The sequence below is a fragment of the Lucilia sericata genome, unplaced genomic scaffold (assembly GCF_015586225.1).
Source record: "Lucilia sericata isolate MDLA Ls3-8-SP2 unplaced genomic scaffold, ASM1558622v1 Contig000373F_arrow, whole genome shotgun sequence".
NCBI lineage: Eukaryota > Metazoa > Arthropoda > Insecta > Diptera > Calliphoridae > Lucilia > Lucilia sericata.
In genome coordinates this window covers 200,001-220,000 of record NW_023994392.1, presented here as the reverse complement: position 1 = coordinate 220,000, position 20,000 = coordinate 200,001, and the positions used below count along the sequence as shown (strand labels likewise).

Sequence of the window (20,000 nt, the reverse complement as noted above, 5' to 3'; positions counted from 1 at the left end):
TTTTTTTTGGTTTATTTAAATGGAAAATTTCCTTTGGAAAACTTTATCCTTAACTGAGCGATGTAAATGAAATATTTGAAATTCAATAAGTAAAGTTTTGCGAAGCATAAATGCTATAGGCAATTTATAACATATTTAAAGGGAGTGGCAGAACAGAAAGGTTTTTAAAAATTAATTATGCGATTTTATGATAAACATGCATAAATACATATTATTAACTATACAAATTATTTAACCTTTATTTTGAAGAGATAATTTATAAAAACAATTATAACGAGTAAGAGTTTTTTATTGGCTTGGGCCGAATATTATGTACCCATTATCAATCATCATTAACAAATCAAAAAATATACCTATTTGAATCGGACTTTGTGGCAGAGATACAAGCCGATGCAAAATGATCGGCGGCGGCGTCACAACCATTTTGGGTCGGCGGCTTATTATAGAAAATATCGGCGGCGGCTATATTGTCGGCTCAATTTAACTTTTTCTTTAGAAATTGATCTTACAAGCGTTTATTATATTGAAAAATCTTTGTATTATAGTCTGTTATATAAAAATCTGTCTCTATATAATTTTTTCTGCAGAATATGGACATTTATAGTAGTTTTCGCTATTTTAATATTAGCACAGTATTGTGTGGCAACGCTTTTCAATTTGCCATAATTTAAAATAGTGGCAACTCCGTTCAAATTGGTGAAATTATTTTCTGAAATACATGTGGGATTCCAATCTTTATCAGCGACTACGTTTAAGCCGGCTTAGCTTTTGAGCCGAAAGAAGTAGGCGGCGGCGCGGCTTGCAAAATATTACCGGCGGCCAGCCGCCTCGATTTGAGCCGTCTCGGCTTGTATCTCTGCTTTGTGAATCTGTGATTCCCCCGATGGAAACTTAAAATTTTAAATTTTAATGAATTTCTAAGTAAATTAGCATCGCAGTAATGTGTAGTGTTGAAAAATTCACTTTATTCAACTAGAATTTTTTTGTTTCTTTTATTTTTCAATACATGTTTTCAATTAAATTTTTATTTAAGGTCTTTTGTTATCAAAACATTTTATTACAATTTTTTTATTATTTTCTATAAAAAAAATTTGCTTAGTTTTTTTTTCATACACAAATACGTATAATAAAATATAAAGTATTTTATAGACACATATTTTTTTTCAATTTATTGGTATGATTTTTTTATAAACATAAATAAATATAGACATGAGTACATATGTTTGCTATTTTTACTATCATAAAAATTATGTTTAAATCATTACACACGAGTCTCAAAATTTAAAAAAGAATGAAATAAAAAATTTTGCGATAAACAAAGGAAATACTTATAAATATTTATATTTACAAAATATATTGTATGTATAGTTATTAGAGATGAATATTTGAAAAAACACAAATAGTCTCTTCAAAAAAAAAGTTATTACTTTTTTATTGAATATTTCACTAGAAATACGCTTAATTGAAGTAATATAATAAAATAAAAAATATTGCTTATTAAAAACAATATATATTTTTTTCAAGTGTATTATTTGCTTATTTGAAACGTATCATTATAAAATTCCTATAATTTATTGAATGCGTCCGTATGTTAACAATGATCTGTATGTAACAAAAAACATTTATTGAAAAAGGCAATTATTTTTAATAATATACATATCTGTATATAGTTTGAATACAAATTTATCTCCATTCATTATCCAAGATTAATTTTTGTATGTTTTATAAATAAATGTTGCAAATTTAAGAAAAAAAACTAATTATGGGAGAATTTTTTTCCACAGATTAATATCACAAAACTATGACGAAAAATTTTGTGGTACACTGTAATAAACAGTTCTTGTACTTTGTATTGTTTATACTAGACATTTGTAAGTGCATTTGTATATAATTATATGTACATGAAACCGTAATAAATTATTCATAATTGTAGCAGTAAAATTTTATGTTAGCAATTTATACCTAAATAATAAAATAAAACAAAACAAACACTCTACATTATCAAGGAGTATACTTAAAGGGATTTTCGGTAAGTGACATCATTTTCAAACAATTGAAAGTCGAAAATTCAAAATCGTCTATTTTGACCCACAAATTTTGTTTGTAAGAGAAATCTCTTTCAGTTAAAAGATATGTATATTAAGTTGGCCCCAAAATAGAAGTTGCTAATGTTCCCTATGAAAATTGAAATTTAGTCTATTTTATTTTTAAATAGAAAACCTCTGGTACACATCATGTCTGACGAAAGTATTACAGATTTGGATCTTGATTTTGTTTCATAAAATTTTCAAAAAAATTTTCTCGTTATTTATAAACGAATTTTGCTGATTTTAAATAGGAAACTTCTGGAAAACATGTTTGATAGAATTATTGCAGATTTGGATCTCGAAGTTATATGGGGTCTTTTTAAAAAAATGATTTCAACAGACAGACAGACGGATATGACTTCGATTTCGTTATTTATAAGGATCCCTAATATATTTACTTTATAGGGTCGGAACATTATATAACGAAGGTGAAGGGTCCCAAATTGCTGTTGTCGAGTGATTGAAAGAGACCATCGTGAAATAAGGCCACCACGGTAGGTGTTCACGTAAAGCACTTCGACAAGGAGGGTAGAGATATTTTAGTTCTCATAACATATTTTTGTGGAATTTTTTAAGTCAACTATAAACCATAAAGACATATTCTGAAAGGGGCCTTATACAGTACTATACCCGAACTTTACATATTTCGGGCTATGTAAAAACATAGGCTGATATTGCCCATTTGCAATACTGTACAAACCTTACATATTGCCTTATTAATCCTCTAGCTCTTTCTGTTCATACTCTATTGGAATATTTATATGTATAATTTCGTGTCAAGTGACAAAACTTTTAAAATTGATGTCTTCCGATGTGGATGAACTTGAGCAAAAAAAAAAGGCCCATTTTGAAAAAAAAAATTTTAAAAATAAAAAAATATATATATATTTTTTTTTTTGAAACAATGAAGAAATAGTTATCTGTACTCCATTGGACAATTTTTGTAAGGACCAATAATTGAAAAGTCATTTGATTAAAACCCTGTTTGACAAAAATGCCCAACTTTGACCCCCTCTAAGTCCGACAGTTCTTGACTGATACAGCTGAAAATTTGTGTCTGGTCTACTATCCGATAGTACTAATCTTGATACAAATCTCGTTAAAATCGATTTTTTTGAGTTGGGTCACTTGACATGAAATTCTCCATGTCTATGTTTTTGTAGGTCAACGATCAATAATTCGATGTTTTACAAACGTAATGAAAATGATCTCCCATCTAATATTTCAGAAAAATTAAATTGGTGTAGGGTATATGAATTAAACAATCAAAACAAAAAGTTTTTAGTGTTTTTTTTTTAATAATTTAATAATTAAAAATATATTTAGAACATGAGTGTGTTAATTAAACATCTGCTGCTTCACACTTTGTTCAATTAGTTCTTTATCATATACATATGGATTTTTTTCTTAATTTTAAGAAATGTATCTTCTCAGATTATGAATTTTGATTAATTTGTATGTATGTATGTAAAAAATTTTACTTCATTTCAAAGTTTTCAAGTAAATTTTTTTTACAATAATTTTATGGTTGGGGTTGCTATTGTAGTAAGATGAACCTCCTTTAGACGGCAGTTTCAAAACTCCAGTTTTAAACTTTTAACATGTTTGTTAAGCAAATTTTAAAATTTTAAGAAAATCTCCATGTGATTTTTGGACAATAAAGACATTTATTGTGCATTACTAAAGTGGTGAAGGGTATAAATAGTCCAATTGGTTTCAAAAGTTTTCAAAAACCTTCATATCGTTGGCCTGTGTAATTTTCTTAAAAATTAAGTTATTTTTATTCACTCAATATAAGTAAAACTTTCAACTACTTCAATTAAGTTTTTTTCTGTTGTCTAACATTTCAACAAATAATAAAAAGTTTTGAAAAAAAAAAAATTTGATAAATTATGAAGCATATATAATGTTGAAAATACGCTTCAAAAAAATTTTATTTTTAATAAATTTAGTTGTTTATATTTTGCTATATGTACCAATTAGCACTTATCATTAACACACTGACTATTTGTATTTGACTCACTCAACTAAAAATATTTATCACAGTGAAATAAAGCTTTTAATATATACACTTTCTGTATCTCAGAGGTATAAGGAATTTTATATATATATATATGTAGGGTGATATAATATTCGGACAGTACAAACGGACGGACAATGTAGAAAGATGAGTATGAGAGGAGATTGAGTGAGATCAATTGAGTGGCAAGCAGACAGAGGCTGTTGCAGGCAAACAGAAAGAAGAACAATAGAGTTGTCATTAAACAATCAGCAAAGACGGACATATACGCGGACTGATTAAACAAAAGTAAACTAATAAACATTTAAATTATATTTTATTGAAGAAATAATAAAGTGTTTGATTTACTAAAAAGCGTATGTGCCTGATTTGCCACAGAAATAGCTAAGTCTATTTCCTACATGGGGGCTCAACCGAAATTTAATTCAACCAGAATTATATGTGAAAGTGTTGTGTGAAGGTGTTAAGAGTGTTAAAGTGTTTTGTGTTGAAGTTTTATGTGTTCAAAAGATTTTTTCTTAAAGAAGTTAAGAGAACAAAAGAAGTTTAAAGATGTTTGAAGAAGTTTAAAGATGTTTAAAGAAGTTTAAAGAAGTTAAGAGAACGAAAGAAGTTAAGAGAAAAGAAGTAAAGGAGGAAGACGAACACATAAAACCAAACGTTGAGACTGATCAAGAACACACAAACAAACATGGGCAGAGAAGAGTCGATAGACCAAAGATAAGAGATTTTGAGTGTTGATGTGTATGTGACTAAAAGGTGGTTGATTAAGCTCCACCCAATTGTTCTTCAAAATAAATGAGTGAAACTTTATCTGATACTCAAGAGAGTAATTAGAAGAGTGGGAGAGAATAACTCCACTAAGATTTTTGTTGATGTTGATATAGACAATATTACATGTGTGCGTGGGAAAAAACAGAACAAAATACGTTACAGTTTTTGTGAACTTTTTTTTTTGTGTGTGGCAAATGAACGGAGCAAAATACGTTACAGTTTTGTGAACGTTTTTTTTATATGGTGTATTGTATGCAGGTGTTCATAGAGTGCAGCTGCTGATAGAAAAGAAAGAAAAGAAATAAAGACTAAAACAACAACAACACAGCATAGTACGAGGGAGCGAAAACTATTCAAAGTGTAACCGACTGATTTTATTCGACGTAGTTGATGTGTGTATACTTTTGGTGTGTGTCTACAACAACAACAGTACAAGGTACATTGGTGTATAGCGGTTGCTGATTAATAGAAGAAACTACAACAACAACGCAAATAGTAGGACAACAACAACACATATTGGTCGCCAAGCTGATGAAATCAATGCTCTGTACTATACAGTGAATGAAGAAGGAAGATTTTTGTTGCTGCAAGTAAGATCTTGATTCAACATAATTATATGGTGCGCTACAGAGGACAAGTGAAGCTGTATGGATGAGTGGACGGTTTGATTTTATTTTATATTATTTGATTTAATACTGGATAATTTTAAACTGTTAAAAATTGATTTTGCTGATTAAATATTAACGTAATTTAAATTAATTTTGAATTAATACTAGATAATTTTGATGATTTATTTTGATAAACTTTAATTTAAAGTAATTTTGATTTGATACTGGATAATTTTGAACTTTTGCTGAACTTTTGATAATTAATTTTGATGATTAAAGATTAACGTAATTTAAATTAATTTTGATTTAATGTTAAATAATATTGAACTTTTTCTGGACTTTTGATGATTATTACATTTTTGATTTAAATTAACTTTATTTTGATTTAATATTATAAATCTTGGATTTTATAATATTTTACTCTATAATATTTTATTTTATAATATTTTATTATATAATATTTTAATATTTTTGTAAAAGACATGGACGTTGTAACTATTATGAGTTTAGGTGTTAGTGACCTAAGGGAAAAATTGCAAGAGTTAGGACTGGACACAAAGGGAAGGAAGAACGACTTAAGAGACAGGTTATTGGAACACTTTGAATTGGACTTTGTAGATGCAGGTGATGATGGAGATGGTAGATTATTGACGGAAGATGAGTCACGTCAGGTAGCACCACGTGAGAATTTTTATACTTTAAGGGATTTAGAAGATAGTTTGGTGAATTTTGAAGGCACAGGTTCACCGGATGTTTTTCAATGGGTTTCGGAATTTGATGAGACGGCAACCATCGTCAAGTGGACGCCACTTCAAATGTTCGTGTACGCTAAGCAGCTTTTGAAAGGAGCTGCTCGACTATTCATAAGAAGTCAAGTGGGTATTCGTGATTGGGTGACATTAAAGGAAGCATTAGAGGAAGAATTCGGAACTACGATGTCGGCTGCAGAGGTGCATCGTGCTCTTCGTAATCGGAAATTAAAGGGAGGAGAATCGCTGTTAGAGTATCTGTACGCTATTATGGAACTCGGTAAGCAGATTCGTCTGGATGAAGTTAGTGTCATCGAGTATTTTATAAATGGGATAAACGATTCCAATTTAAATAAGGCGGTGCTGTACCAAGCTAAGGATATACGATCACTAAAGGAACAGATGAAGGTGTACGACAGAATACGCACTAAACCAAGATCATTAAATCGCGGTGTTGAAAGACCTGTAGGAGGAGATAACGCATCAAGCCTGGTGAAGAAGGAGAAACCGAGGAAATGTTTTAAATGTGGCGATGAAAGTCACATGGCCAACAATTGTCCCCACCGGCAATACAAATGCTTTAAATGCAATCAGTTGGGTCATAGATCCTTTGAATGTGGAAACGGTAGGACTAAAGCGTCGTCGGGGAACAATAATGAGCAGGCTAATATGGTGAATGCGGGTTCATCCCTCATTTTTAAGGAGGTCAAATTTGGAGGAAGAACAATTGAGGCGTTAATAGACACCGGATGTGATATCTGTATAATGAGGTGGGATATGGTGATAACACTAGGTGGTTTCGACATGACTGATGAGAAGATTAAATTACGGGGCATAGGCCAGAGCGAAATAGAAACTATGGGAAGTTTTTGTACGGGAATTGAAATAGATGGTATCCCATTTGAAGTTACCTTTTATGTCGTGCCCGAAAGAGATATTATCCATTCCGTCATGATTGGAAATAGCTTACTGAATAAGGCAGAGGTCATTGTGAAGAATGGTGAGGCACATTTTAGAATCCCAGGTGAATTTAAAGATGAAAAGATGACGGGTAATAAACCCAAAGATGTAAAGATGTTTAAAGATGAAAAGATGACGGGTACTAAACCCAAAGATGTAAAGATGTTAAAAGATGAAAAGATGACGGGTACTAAACCCAAAGATGTAAAGATGTTAAAAGATGAAAAGATGACGGGTACTAAACCCAAAGATGTAAAGATGTTTAAAGATGATAAGATGACGGGTACTAAACCCAAAGATGTAAAGATGTTTAAGGATGAAAGGATATTGAAAGATGCAAAGATGATGGAAGATGTGAAGGAGATGGACTTTGATTTGTGTACGGAATTCGCTGAAATCTGTATAGCTGCGGAAACATTCCAGGACGATGGTGAAGTGGATTTATCGCATTTGAAACCTGCGATCCAAGGGGAAATAAGAAGATTAATGGGGACTTATAAGCCCGGAAGGGTATGTAAGACTCCTGTGGAAATGAAGATTGTGCTGAAGGACGATATTCCGGTATCGCAACGACCAAGACGCATGGCACACACAGATCAAGTGTTCGTGGAAAAGCAAATCGAGGATTGGTTAAAGGAGGGAATCATCAGACCTAGCTTTTCAGAATACTCGTCGCCGATAGTGTTAGTTTCAAAGAAGGATGGTGGTAAAAGACTGTGTTGCGACTACAGGCGGTTGAATGCAAAAATAGTTCGGGACAATTTTCCAATGCCACTGATGGACGAAGTAATGGATAAACTTCAAGGAGCAAGGGTGTATACGACGTTGGATTTAGTTAATGGATTTTTCCATGTGCCGATAGAAGAAGAATCTAGGAAATATACCTCATTCGTCACCAATAGAGGGCAGTATGAATTTATCTACGTTCCTTTTGGAATAAGTAATTCACCGGCGGTATTTACTAGGTATATTGCGGCAGTTCTACGTGATCTAATATACGACGGGACTATAGTTGTCTATATGGATGACATTATAATTCCAGCCAAAGATGAGGAGGAGGGATTAGAAAAACTGAAGTTGGTGTTGAAGAAGGCAGCGGAAAACGGACTACAGATTAAGTGGCGAAAATGTCAGTTCCTGCGGAGAAAGGTGAAGTTCTTGGGTTATGAAGTTGAGAATGGTTCAATAAAACCTTCTGAGGAGAAAACGGAAGCAGTTAGAAAATATCCTGTACCCAAAGATCGTCAAGGAGTTCAGAAGTATTTAGGACTTACTTCCTATTTCCGAAAGTTTATTAAGGACTATGCGGTGATGGCTAAGCCGTTGTCCGACCTTTTAAGGAAGGATGTACCTTTTAAGTTGAATGATGAAGTAGTGTTGGCTTTTCAACAACTAAAGAACGAGCTCATCAAAGCACCCACTTTACGTTTGTTTTCACCGGATGCGACTACAGAGATCCACACAGATGCCAGCAAGTACGGTTATGGTGCCGTGTTAATGCAAAAGGACTCCGAAGACCAGGAAATGCACCCAGTACAATACATGAGCAGAAAGACGAAACCCTACGAGGAAAGATATCATTCATACGAACTTGAGATATTAGCAGTGATTGAGGCTCTAAAGAAATGGCGGATTTATTTATTGGGCATACCTATTAAGATCGTTACCGACTGCAATGCCTTCAGAATGACGATGGAAAAGAACGATGTTCCGCCAAGAGTAGCAAGATGGGCTATGTTTTTACAGGAGTTCTCATACGAGATTGAACATCGACCCGCTAATAAGATGAAACATGTAGATGCTCTGAGCAGAGTAAGTTGTTTGTTGACAGAAGGAGATTTATCTCATAGATTGCGAGAAGCCCAGACGGCAGATGAGAGGATAAGAGCTATAAAGTCAGTTCTGAAGAGGGATAGTTACGATGACTATTATTTGAAGGCCGATTTACTCTATAAGGATCCCAATAAGGAGCTTATTGTTGTACCTGAACAGATGGAAGAAGAGATCATAAAGATCGCTCATCGACAAGGTCATTTCAGCGCGAAGAAAACACAGGACTTGATTGAAAGGCAATATTATATTTTGAAGATAGCACCAAAGGTGGAAAAGGTGACGAAGAGTTGTGTAGAGTGTATAATTGCTGACGCCAAGGCCGGAAAGAAGGAAGGTTTATTGAATCCTATCGATAAAGATGGAGGGCCTATGACGACATATCATATAGACCACGTTGGTCCTATGGAGACTACACATAAGGCGTATAACCACATCTTGGTGGTGGTCGACGCATTCACGAAGTTTGTTTGGCTTTATCCAACAAAATCGACTGACGCGAAATCCGTGATTGAGTGTTTGGAGAAACAGGCATCAATTTTCGGAAATCCTTCGAGGATTATAACTGACAGGGGAACCGCATTTACGGCAAAGCTGTTTGAGGATTACTGTAAAGAGGAGAATATACAACATCTCACCATAGCGACAGGTGTTCCTAGAGGAAACGGGCAAGTGGAGAGGATTCACAGGATCGTAGTGCCCATGTTGACGAAGTTATGTCGGGAGAAGGCAGTAAATTGGTACAAACATGTACGAAAGGTGCAAATGGTGATTAATTCAACCCCAACACGAAGTACTCATTACTCACCGTTTAGACTGATGACAGGAGTGGAAATGAAGTTGGCGGAGTACCCGGACATCCGTCAGATGATAGAAGAGGAAAACTTAGGAGTTTTCGATAGGGAAAGAGAGGCGGCAAGAATAGAGGCTAGAGGTAAAATGGCGAAAATACAGGACGAGAACCGCAAGTCTTTTAACAAATTCAGGAAGCCGGAAGAGGAATATACGGTGAACGATATGGTTGCCATTAAGCGTACCCAGTTTGGTACTGGTTTGAAATTGAGGGGTAAATTTCTAGGTCCCTATAAGGTTACAAGTAAGTTACAGCACGGCAGGTATGAGGTGGAGAAGGTTGGAGACCAAGAGGGTCCGAATAAAACCGTGTCTGTGGCCGAGAATATGAAAAGGTGGTGTTACCGATTCGGGGCGAATCGGATGTCAGGATCGCCGATTGTAGGGTGATATAATATTCGGACAGTACAAACGGACGGACAATGTAGAAAGATGAGTATGAGAGGAGATTGAGTGAGATCAATTGAGTGGCAAGCAGACAGAGGCTGTTGCAGGCAAACAGAAAGAAGAACAATAGAGTTGTCATTAAACAATCAGCAAAGACGGACATATACGCGGACTGATTAAACAAAAGTAAACTAATAAACATTTAAATTATATTTTATTGAAGAAATAATAAAGTGTTTGATTTACTAAAAAGCGTATGTGCCTGATTTGCCACAGAAATAGCTAAGTCTATTTCCTACATATATATATATTCTGTTGATCTGAGTTTGTTAACATGGATAAATATTTGAAAAAACTAACTTTTTGCTAATTTTAAGAAGCTTTTAACTAAATACTTAAGTACTTTTGGCATTCTTGTTTTTTCACATACTTTTTTGACACCCTTTTATACATTCAGTAACATGCGTGCACTATATAAATATAATATGTAATTAATTTTTCTGTCTATATACATATGTATGTACAAAGTGCATACTTTCCTACATGTAATACTTCGTCTAAGTAATACATATATAAAGGAAGGTACTACTACTACACTATATAATATTTTCAATGTTGACCTAGTTTTCATTTTATATTCAATGTTTATTATAAATATGAATAAATGAACGAATGTCTTACATTCTCATACATCATACATACTTGTAAAACACATTCGTATGTAAGTAGTTGTATTGATGTTTGCATCTATGTACGAAAGAATTTATAAGATTTTCAGATTATAAAGTTGCCTTGTCTACACTTTCCATCTTGGCCCTCTTACTGTTGCATGTTTGTGTATGTCTTAACATACTTTTCACTCGAATTACAAGAAGAAAAAATAAGCAACATGTTTGTTATTTAAGGAATATGTATTTTTCTTTCTACATCCTGCCATAATATACATATATATACATCTGTATCAAGGATTTTGTATTTTTTTTTTTAATTTTTTAATAAATATTTATAATAAAGAATGAAACATACTTCTGAATTTCATAGTAAACATGCAAATCTTTCTCACTTAAAATCCTTCACTGCCTGGAAATAGTCTAAAAATATTTATAAAAGTAATATTTATAAATTTTTTCCCAAAACCAATGTGCCAGTTATATAGCCTGTGAATAAAATTACAGTTTTTACTGGGGTTTTCAAAAAACTTTCTACTGATTTTTTTAAATTAAATTTATTTTCCGAAATTTTAAATTGTTCTTTCAAAGCAAATTCTACTTCTTAGCCCTATAATAATAAATTTGAAAAACTCACTTATTTTTAATAAAACACCTTAAATAAACTGTCCATACTAGACCTTGAACTAGAAACTAGAACTGAACTAGAACTGAACTAGAACTGAACTAGAACTGAACTAGAACTGAACTAGAACGAACTGAACTAGAACTGAACTAGAGCTGAACTAGAAACTGAACTAGAGCTGAACTAGAACTGAACTAGAACTGAACTAGAACTGAACTAGAACTGAACTAGAACTGAACTAGAACTGAACTAGAACTGGAACTAGAACTGAACTAGAACTGAACTAGAACTGAACTAGAACTGAACTAGAACTGAACTAGAACTGAACTAGAACTGAACTAGAACTGAACTAGAACTGAACTAGAACTGAACTAGAACTGAACTAGAACTGAACTAGAACTGAACTAGAACTGAACTAGAACTGAACTAGAACTGAACTAGAACTGAACTAGAACTGAACTAGAACTGAACTAGAACTGAACTAGAACTGAACTAGAACTGAACTAGAACTGAACTAGAACTGAACTAGAACTGAACTAGAACTTACTAGAACTGAACTAGAACTGAACTAGAACTGAACTAGAACTGAACTAGAACTGAACTAGAACTGAACTAGAACTGAACTAGAACTGAACTAGAACTGAACTAGAACTGAACTAGAACTGAACTAGAACTGAACTAGGACTGAACTAGAACTGAACTAGAACTGAACTAGAACTGAACTAGAACTGAACTAGAACTGAACTAGAACTGAACTAGAACTGAACTAGAACTGAACTAGAACTGAACTAGAACTGAACTAGAACTGAACTAGAACTGAACTAGAACTGAACTAGAACTGAACTAGAACTGAACTAGAACTGAACTAGAACTGAACTAGAACTGAACTAGAACTGAACTAGAACTGAACTAGAACTGAACTAGAACTGAACTAGAAACTGAACTAGAACTGAACTAGAACTGAACTAGAACTGAACTAGAACTGAACTAGAACTGAACTAGAACTGAACTAGAACTAGAACTGAACTAGAACTGAACTAAAACTGAACTAGAACTGAACTAGAACTGAACTAGAACTGAACTAGAACTGAACTAGAACTGAACTAGAACTGAACTAGAACTGAACTAGAACTGAACTAGAACTGAACTAGAACTGAACTAGAACTGAACTAGAACTGAACAAGAGCTGAATTAGAACTGAACTAGAACTAGAACTGAAACTAGAACTAGAACTGAACTAGAACTAGAACTGAACTAGAACTGAACTAGAACTGAACTAGAACTGAACTAGAACTGAACTAGAACTGAACTAGAACTGAACTAGAACTGAACTAGAAATGAACTAGAACTGAACTAGAACTGAACTAGAACTGAACTAGAACTGAACTAGAACTGAACTAGAACTGAACTAGAACTGAACTAGAACTGAACTAGAACTGAACTAGAAACTGAACTAGAACTGAACTAGAACTGAACTAGAACTGAACTAGAACTGAACTAGAACTGAACTAGAACTGAACTAGAACTGAACTAGAACTGAACTAGAACTGAACTAGAACTGAACTAGAACTGAACTAGAACTGAACTAGAACTGAACTAGAACTGAACTAGAACTGAACTAGAACTGAACTAGAACTGAACTAGAACTGAACTAGAACTGAACTAGAACTGAACTAGAACTGAACTAGAACTGAACTAGAACTGAACTAGAACTGAACTAGAACTGAACTAGAACTGAACTAGAACTGAACTAGAACTGAACTAGAACTGAACTAGAACTGAACTAGAACTGAACTAGAACTGAACTAGAACTGAACTAGAACTGAACTAGAACTGAACTAGAACTGAACTAGAACTGAACTAGAACTGAACTAGAAACTGAACTAGAACTGAACTAGAACTGAACTAGAACTGAACTAGAAGTGAACTAGAAGTGAACTAGAAGTGAACTAGAAATGAACTAGAACTGAACTAGAACTGAACTAGAACTGAACTAGAACTGAACTAGAACTGAAGTAGAACTGAACTAGAACTGAACTAGAACTGAACTAGAACTGAACGAGAACTGAACTAGAACTGAACTAGAACCGAACTAGAACTGTACCAGAACTGAACTAGAACTGAACTAGAACTGAACTAGAACTGAACTAGAACTGAACTAGAATTGAACTAGAACTGAACTAGAACTTAACTAGAACTGAACTAGAACTGAACTAGTACTGAACTAGAACTGAACTAGAACTGAACTAGAGCTGAAATGGCGTTTTACGCTATGTAAAGTGAATTTTTATATGAAAATTGGTAGCAGATTCTTAAAAGTGGATTCACCTATTTATCCAAATCGGAAGACATCGATTTTGAAACTTATATAGGATATAAAAAGCACCATTAAATATCCATTTCTTATTTCCACACACTTAAATTTTCATTTCGTACTACTTTCTATTAAATTTTATATCATTTCTTAGTCTTGCCTTGAATTGTGGCATCATTAAGATGTTGTGTTTGTGCCACTGAATAAATAATATAATAAATGTATGACTAAATGAATGAACAAAGTAAATAAGTATATAAATCGATTTTTGTTAGAAAATGTTTGTCGCGACGCTCTTGGGACATTAGGCATAATCAATGACTTTGTTTTAAACTTTAGACAACATTTATGACATTTTTAAATTTATTTTTAATGCAATTGCGAAGTATATAAAAATCAATGAAGCAAATTACCGGTTAAGTTAGCCAAGTAATAAAAAAGTAAAATATAAATATAAATATGTAATATGATTTCAATTTTATGTTATTTTATTAAAGTTCAAAATTTAAGTAACAAAGAAATTTTTGAAAATGTCAAAACACCTTGAGAATTATTTGCATTCCCTAGAATGTGTTTCATATCAAGCTTTCATTTGTTGAGATTCCATAAGCAATTGATAAATATTTGTTGAATTTTTCCTTTATTCTAAGAAATGTGTTTTATGTTTATTTTTAGCTTTTTTTTCTCTTTATCAATATCCTGTCATTTAAAATTATCTTATTTATAGTATATGTGGTATATTTCCGTAACAAAGCTGTATTAAGATTCTAATTAAATCTAGACATATCCATTAAACAACACAAAAGTTGTTTGACATAAATAAAGTCTATTTTAGATACAGGATATATTGTGTGTTTTTATAAAGTAATGCTGGCAAGATAAGTACATTACATGTTTGTGTTAAACAAATTAATCATGTTAATAAATTGATTTATTTAATAATTTGCAAAACTCTACTCAACTGTTGTAGGAGTAAAAATAATGAATATAATATGTTTTGATTGATTTTAATTACAAGTGTTTAATTGCTGGGGGATTTGTTGTACATATTTAGTTGTAATGTTATTGAAAATATTTCTATAAATATACATATTTTTCTATGTATTTAAATATAAAAATAACTTTATGTGATTTATTTAATACTAAACACTTTGTAAAGTCTATATAAGTATTCATGCATAAAATAAGAGTAATGCAATTATAACTGTAAAACAATTTTATGAACTTTAGTCTGGCCCCTTTATCGTCATTTTAAACTAAATAAAAAATTTTTGTTCTGTTTTATAAGACCATCCTTGGAGGAATTTCATATGTATGATGTAAGTAACAGTAAGGTCCTGCATTCATTCAAAGTCATTAGTTTCCATAATATTATTCTCCGACCCTATAAAGTAATATATAGGTTACGTTGACAAGAGGATGTATGCTTAGTAGGGTTCTATAAATCGACTTTCGAATAATCGAACAATCGACTTTTTGTCGAAAAAAGTCGAAAAGTAGAAGTCGACTATTTTGTTCCAAAAAAAAAAAAAAAAAGTCGAAAAGTCGACTTTGTCAATAAAAGTCGAAAAAAATCGATAAGTCGAAAAAAGACGAATAAAGTCGAAAAAAGTCGTAAAAAGTCCAAAAGTCGGAAAAAGTTGAAAAAAGTCGGAAAAAGTCGAAAACTCGAAAATTGTAGAAACAAGTCAAAAATAGTCGAAAATCTTAAAAAGAGTCGAAAAAAGTCAAAAACTCTAAAATAGTCGGAAAAACTCGAAAAAAGTCAAAAAATAGTCGAAAAAAAGTCGAAACTAGTCAAAAAGTCGGAAAAAGTCGAAAAAAGTCGAAAAGTCGAAAAAATTCGAAAAGTCGAAAAATGTCGAAAAGTCGGAAAAAGTCGAAAAGTCGACTATTTATAAAATACTTATAGTCGAAAAGTCTAAAAGTCGACTTTTAATTAAATGAAAAAAGTCGAAAAGTCGACTTTTCATAAAATGCAAAAAGTCGAGAAGTCGACTTTTAACTAAATGAAAAAAGTCGAAAAGTTGACTTTTCGTTTCAACTATAGAACCCTAATACTTAGTACTTCAAATACAAAGAAATACAAGTAGACCCTAACAACAGGAGGCTTCCCGTCCTGCTCTTGTTAGGGTCGTTTAATTATTCCAAGAGGCTTTATGGGCGAATGGTTTTGCCTACGTCAGGCTAACTCCCTTCCCTTTAAAGCTATAAACATTAACATTCGCTCATTCGTTGCCAATTACTCCCGAATGGCCTGTTATCTATATAATGTAAACCTTACCTTTAGGAGAATATTCAGTTAACGCTTTCTTCCAATCCAATACTGTCTTACAGCCTCTGTTGGCACCATAGCCTCTGTGGGCACCATATTTATTCTTATCCAATATAAGCATTCCACTAATGCTCGGACTTCTGCCTGGAATCCCAAACCTGCTTTGTACCCGCGTTTAGAACCAACCGTACAGCAACGGATTCCACTTGACACTGACATTCTATCTGGGGTCAAAGTTCTGGACATATTCTATGTCAAAGAAAAGCCAATTAATGCTTGTGCCATGAAGGTATGTTAGGTAATCACTGCTATAGAGCACCAAACAGTCGGTGTTTTCCATCATTACTTTCTTTATAAGTCTTAATTACCCAGTAAAAACATGTACATGACTTTGTACTTACTCAAGATCTTACTTTACAATGAGTACTACATACCATCTGTATTATTTAGAAGAATTTTAGTAATAACTTACAAATAACTATATACGTAAGTACTTAGTTTTTAGCCTAAGCCAAAGCTAATAGTAGACGCATGTACATGACATTTACATGACTTTATACTTACTTAAGAACTTACTTTACAATGAGTACTACATACCATCTGTATTATTTAGAAGAAGTTTAGTAATAACTTACAAATAACTATATACGTAAGTACTTACTTTTTAGCCTAAGCCTAAGCTAATAGTAGACGCACGTACATGACATTTACATGACTTTATGTAAACTTACTTTACAATGAGTACTACATACCATCTGTATTATTTAGAAGAAGTTTAGTAATAACTTACAAATAACTATTTAAGAAAGTACTTACTTTTTAGCCTAAGCCTAAGTTAATAGCAGACGCAGTGAACGTATCTTCATAGGCAATTTTTTTTCTTAAAAAACTACTTATTTAACTCCTTATTTGCGGGCGATCGAGTAAGTACTTACCTAACTCCTCACTTGTGAGAGGACGTGGTAAGTACTTGCTGCCGATGTTATACGTGTTAAAATCATGACTTAAGTAAAGTAAGCGTAAATTGTAAGTAAATTTTAGCATTTTAACCCCTTAATTTTCAACATAAGTTTTTGCTGGGTTATTTCACTTTAGCAAAAATATTAGTTTCAATAAATACATTTTTATTTTTACTAGTAGTTTGACTTTATTTTAAAGAAAATCTAAGAATTTTGTTTGTATTTCATTTATTTGAAAAACTATAAATTCTGATGAATTATGTATTTTCTAGTTTTTTATAAGTTAAAACCCAGCAAAAGTTTTCGAAAATTAAAAACAAAATTTAAAAAATTTAATTGTTTATTTTTTTTTAAATCGAAATTTGTGACAGATCAGAGTTTTTGAAAGTTAATCTAAATATTTCTGGTTTTATTTTCTATACTTAATTTTACTTTTTATAACACTTTACTGGGTTGTGGCCTCTCAATATAATCCAATTCCTCATTCTATTTGGTTTTTTTGTTCTTTATAGTTTTTATTTGTTAAATAAATTACTTATTCCATTTATACAATCTCACAATAATACTCAGTTTTCAAATTGTTCTATTTTGGTTTCTATTATTATTTTATTTATTTTTTTTTTTTATTTTCTTCATTCGTCTTTTCTTTCATCAGAATAATGAAGAGCAAAATATGTTATTTATTTGCAAAACATAAATTGTTAGGATTATAGCATTAGCATTTAAAGAATGATGTCGTTTTTGTCCATTTTTATGTGGAATAACAAAAAAAAAAAAAAAAGAAATACATTCTATTTTTTTTGGAGTACTTCTTCATTCCCTTCATTGGAAAATAAGTATTTTATTATTTAACATTTAAGTCTTAAAGTGGCGAGAAGTGAGTAAGGAAATGGTAGAAAAAAATAAAGACTCTATAGAACAATGAAGCTGTCGATATTTTGAATTGAAGAAAACAAACCGAAAAACTAGTTCGATTAGAATTTAGGGTGATTCCACCTATTTTAGGTTTTTCTCAAGATAGTTTGCCTAATTTTCATAAATAGTAGAAAATCAATTTGTTATATTTTTCGATTTTACATTAACGAGATTCATCACGAATTATATTAGAAGACAGCATAAACTTACATTGGAATTTAAGTGGTTAAAATTGTAAAATTTACTTACAAGTCATTATTTGCACACGCTAATGACGTTGGATGCAAGTACTTATACGCTTGCTTATAAATAAGGCGTTAGGTAAGTACTTGCTACTATTGCCTGCAAATAAGGAGTTAAGTAAGTAGTTTTGTTTTTGAGAAAAATATATCTTACGAGGACACATCCACTATTAGTTTTCACAAACAATTATTTTGTGTGAAGATTTCATTTTAATTTCATTTTTCCTTTAACAATTTCTTCCCAAAAAATGGAATTTTTCTAAAAAGGGGGTTATATGGAGGCGGGGGATAATATGATCCTTTCCTAATAAATTTTGGTAGATGGATTTACGTTAACACTAAAGTTATTTATGCAGAATATCATCGTGATATTAGTATTTATAAGTGAATTTTGACCATCAAATCATTTTCTAAAGGGGACTTTGTATGGGGTATAGGGTCAAATGAGACTTACATATATAAAACTAAGTTTTGACGATTTTTAATGTGATACAAGAAAATTAAACATATTTATGAGCTCAAAAACACTATTCGGGGGATACGGTTCTATAGGAGCTATACGAAATAATGGATCGATTTTAACCATTTCCAATAGGCTTCGTCCTTGGGTCAAGAAAAGAGTATCATATAGTCAAATTATCTTGAAAATTGCGACCTTTAGGGTGAGCACAAAGTTAACATAGACACACAGACAGACAGACGGACAGATGGATGGACGGACGGACAAATGGAAGGACGGACAGACGGACATAGCTAAATCGACTCAGATAGTGATTCTGGGTAGAGTGGTATACTTTAAGGTGGGACCAATATCTTTGGGTGTTACAAACGTCAGCACAAACGCATAATAACCTCCCCATTATAGTGGTGTAGGGTATAAAATTTGCTTTAAACTTAATCATATAAAGTTGATTTTGGACCGAATCATCATATTCTGTTTCAGTTTCTTTTACTTCATAAAAGTGCATATATTATAACATCTGTTGATATTAAATCAAAAGAAAATTGTTATATTTCAATGAAAAAACGGTTCTTTAGCCCCCTGAAAATTTTTAGATAGGGACTATTGAATAAAGTCCCTTGATATGTTGATTTTGGTTTTCACAACAGTATAGGAAAACTACCAGTATAATAATTATCTATTAAATATTTTTATATATAACAATGTCAGGTGGAAATTACCCACTCATCATCAACTTAATTACGTAAAATAAGAAACAATTGAATAATAAATGAATAAACATTTTTCTGGTTTAAATTATGACAGTAACATCAGAATAAAGGCAAAATAAAAGCAAAATCACCATCATCATCATCATCAACCATCACAATTTAACAACAGAAAAAGAAGAAAAAAAAAAATAATTATTGTAATGACTGCCATGTTGATGATGACTACTTTTTTTTCCCTCTTATTTCTATTATTTCTACCTTCATTTTGATTTATGATGATTTAACATAATATCCTGCATACTCTGGTCAGTAAAGTGGAAGTGAAGAACAAAAAATATACAATTTCATTCCTAATAAATAAATAAAATATGAAAAAAAGAAATCATAATTTTAATTTGTTATTTTTTCTATTTACAGACAAACACTGAAGCAAAAACAGTTACGTAAAAAAAGAGAGAAAACCACAACCCTGCAGCTTAAACTATTAAAATCAGCAAGAGTAAGAGCAAGAAATTAATTATCAAACATAAAAGATTGCCAAAGAACATAGAAAGAGATAACA

The 20,000-nt window shown here is 31.9% G+C and overlaps 1 protein-coding gene across 3 annotated transcripts in view; it reads left to right on the top strand.

The window, feature by feature from the left end:
- Positions 1-20,000, top strand: part of LOC119604238 — a 196,933-nt gene that overhangs the window by 77,475 nt on the left and 99,458 nt on the right. For all 3 annotated transcript variants that reach the window (XM_037956726.1, XM_037956724.1, XM_037956725.1), the window contains exon 3: positions 19,856-20,000. This exon is cut by the window's right edge and continues 543 nt beyond it. The gene's annotated coding sequence lies outside the window, so the exon portion shown is untranslated. The remainder of the gene's footprint in view (positions 1-19,855) is intronic.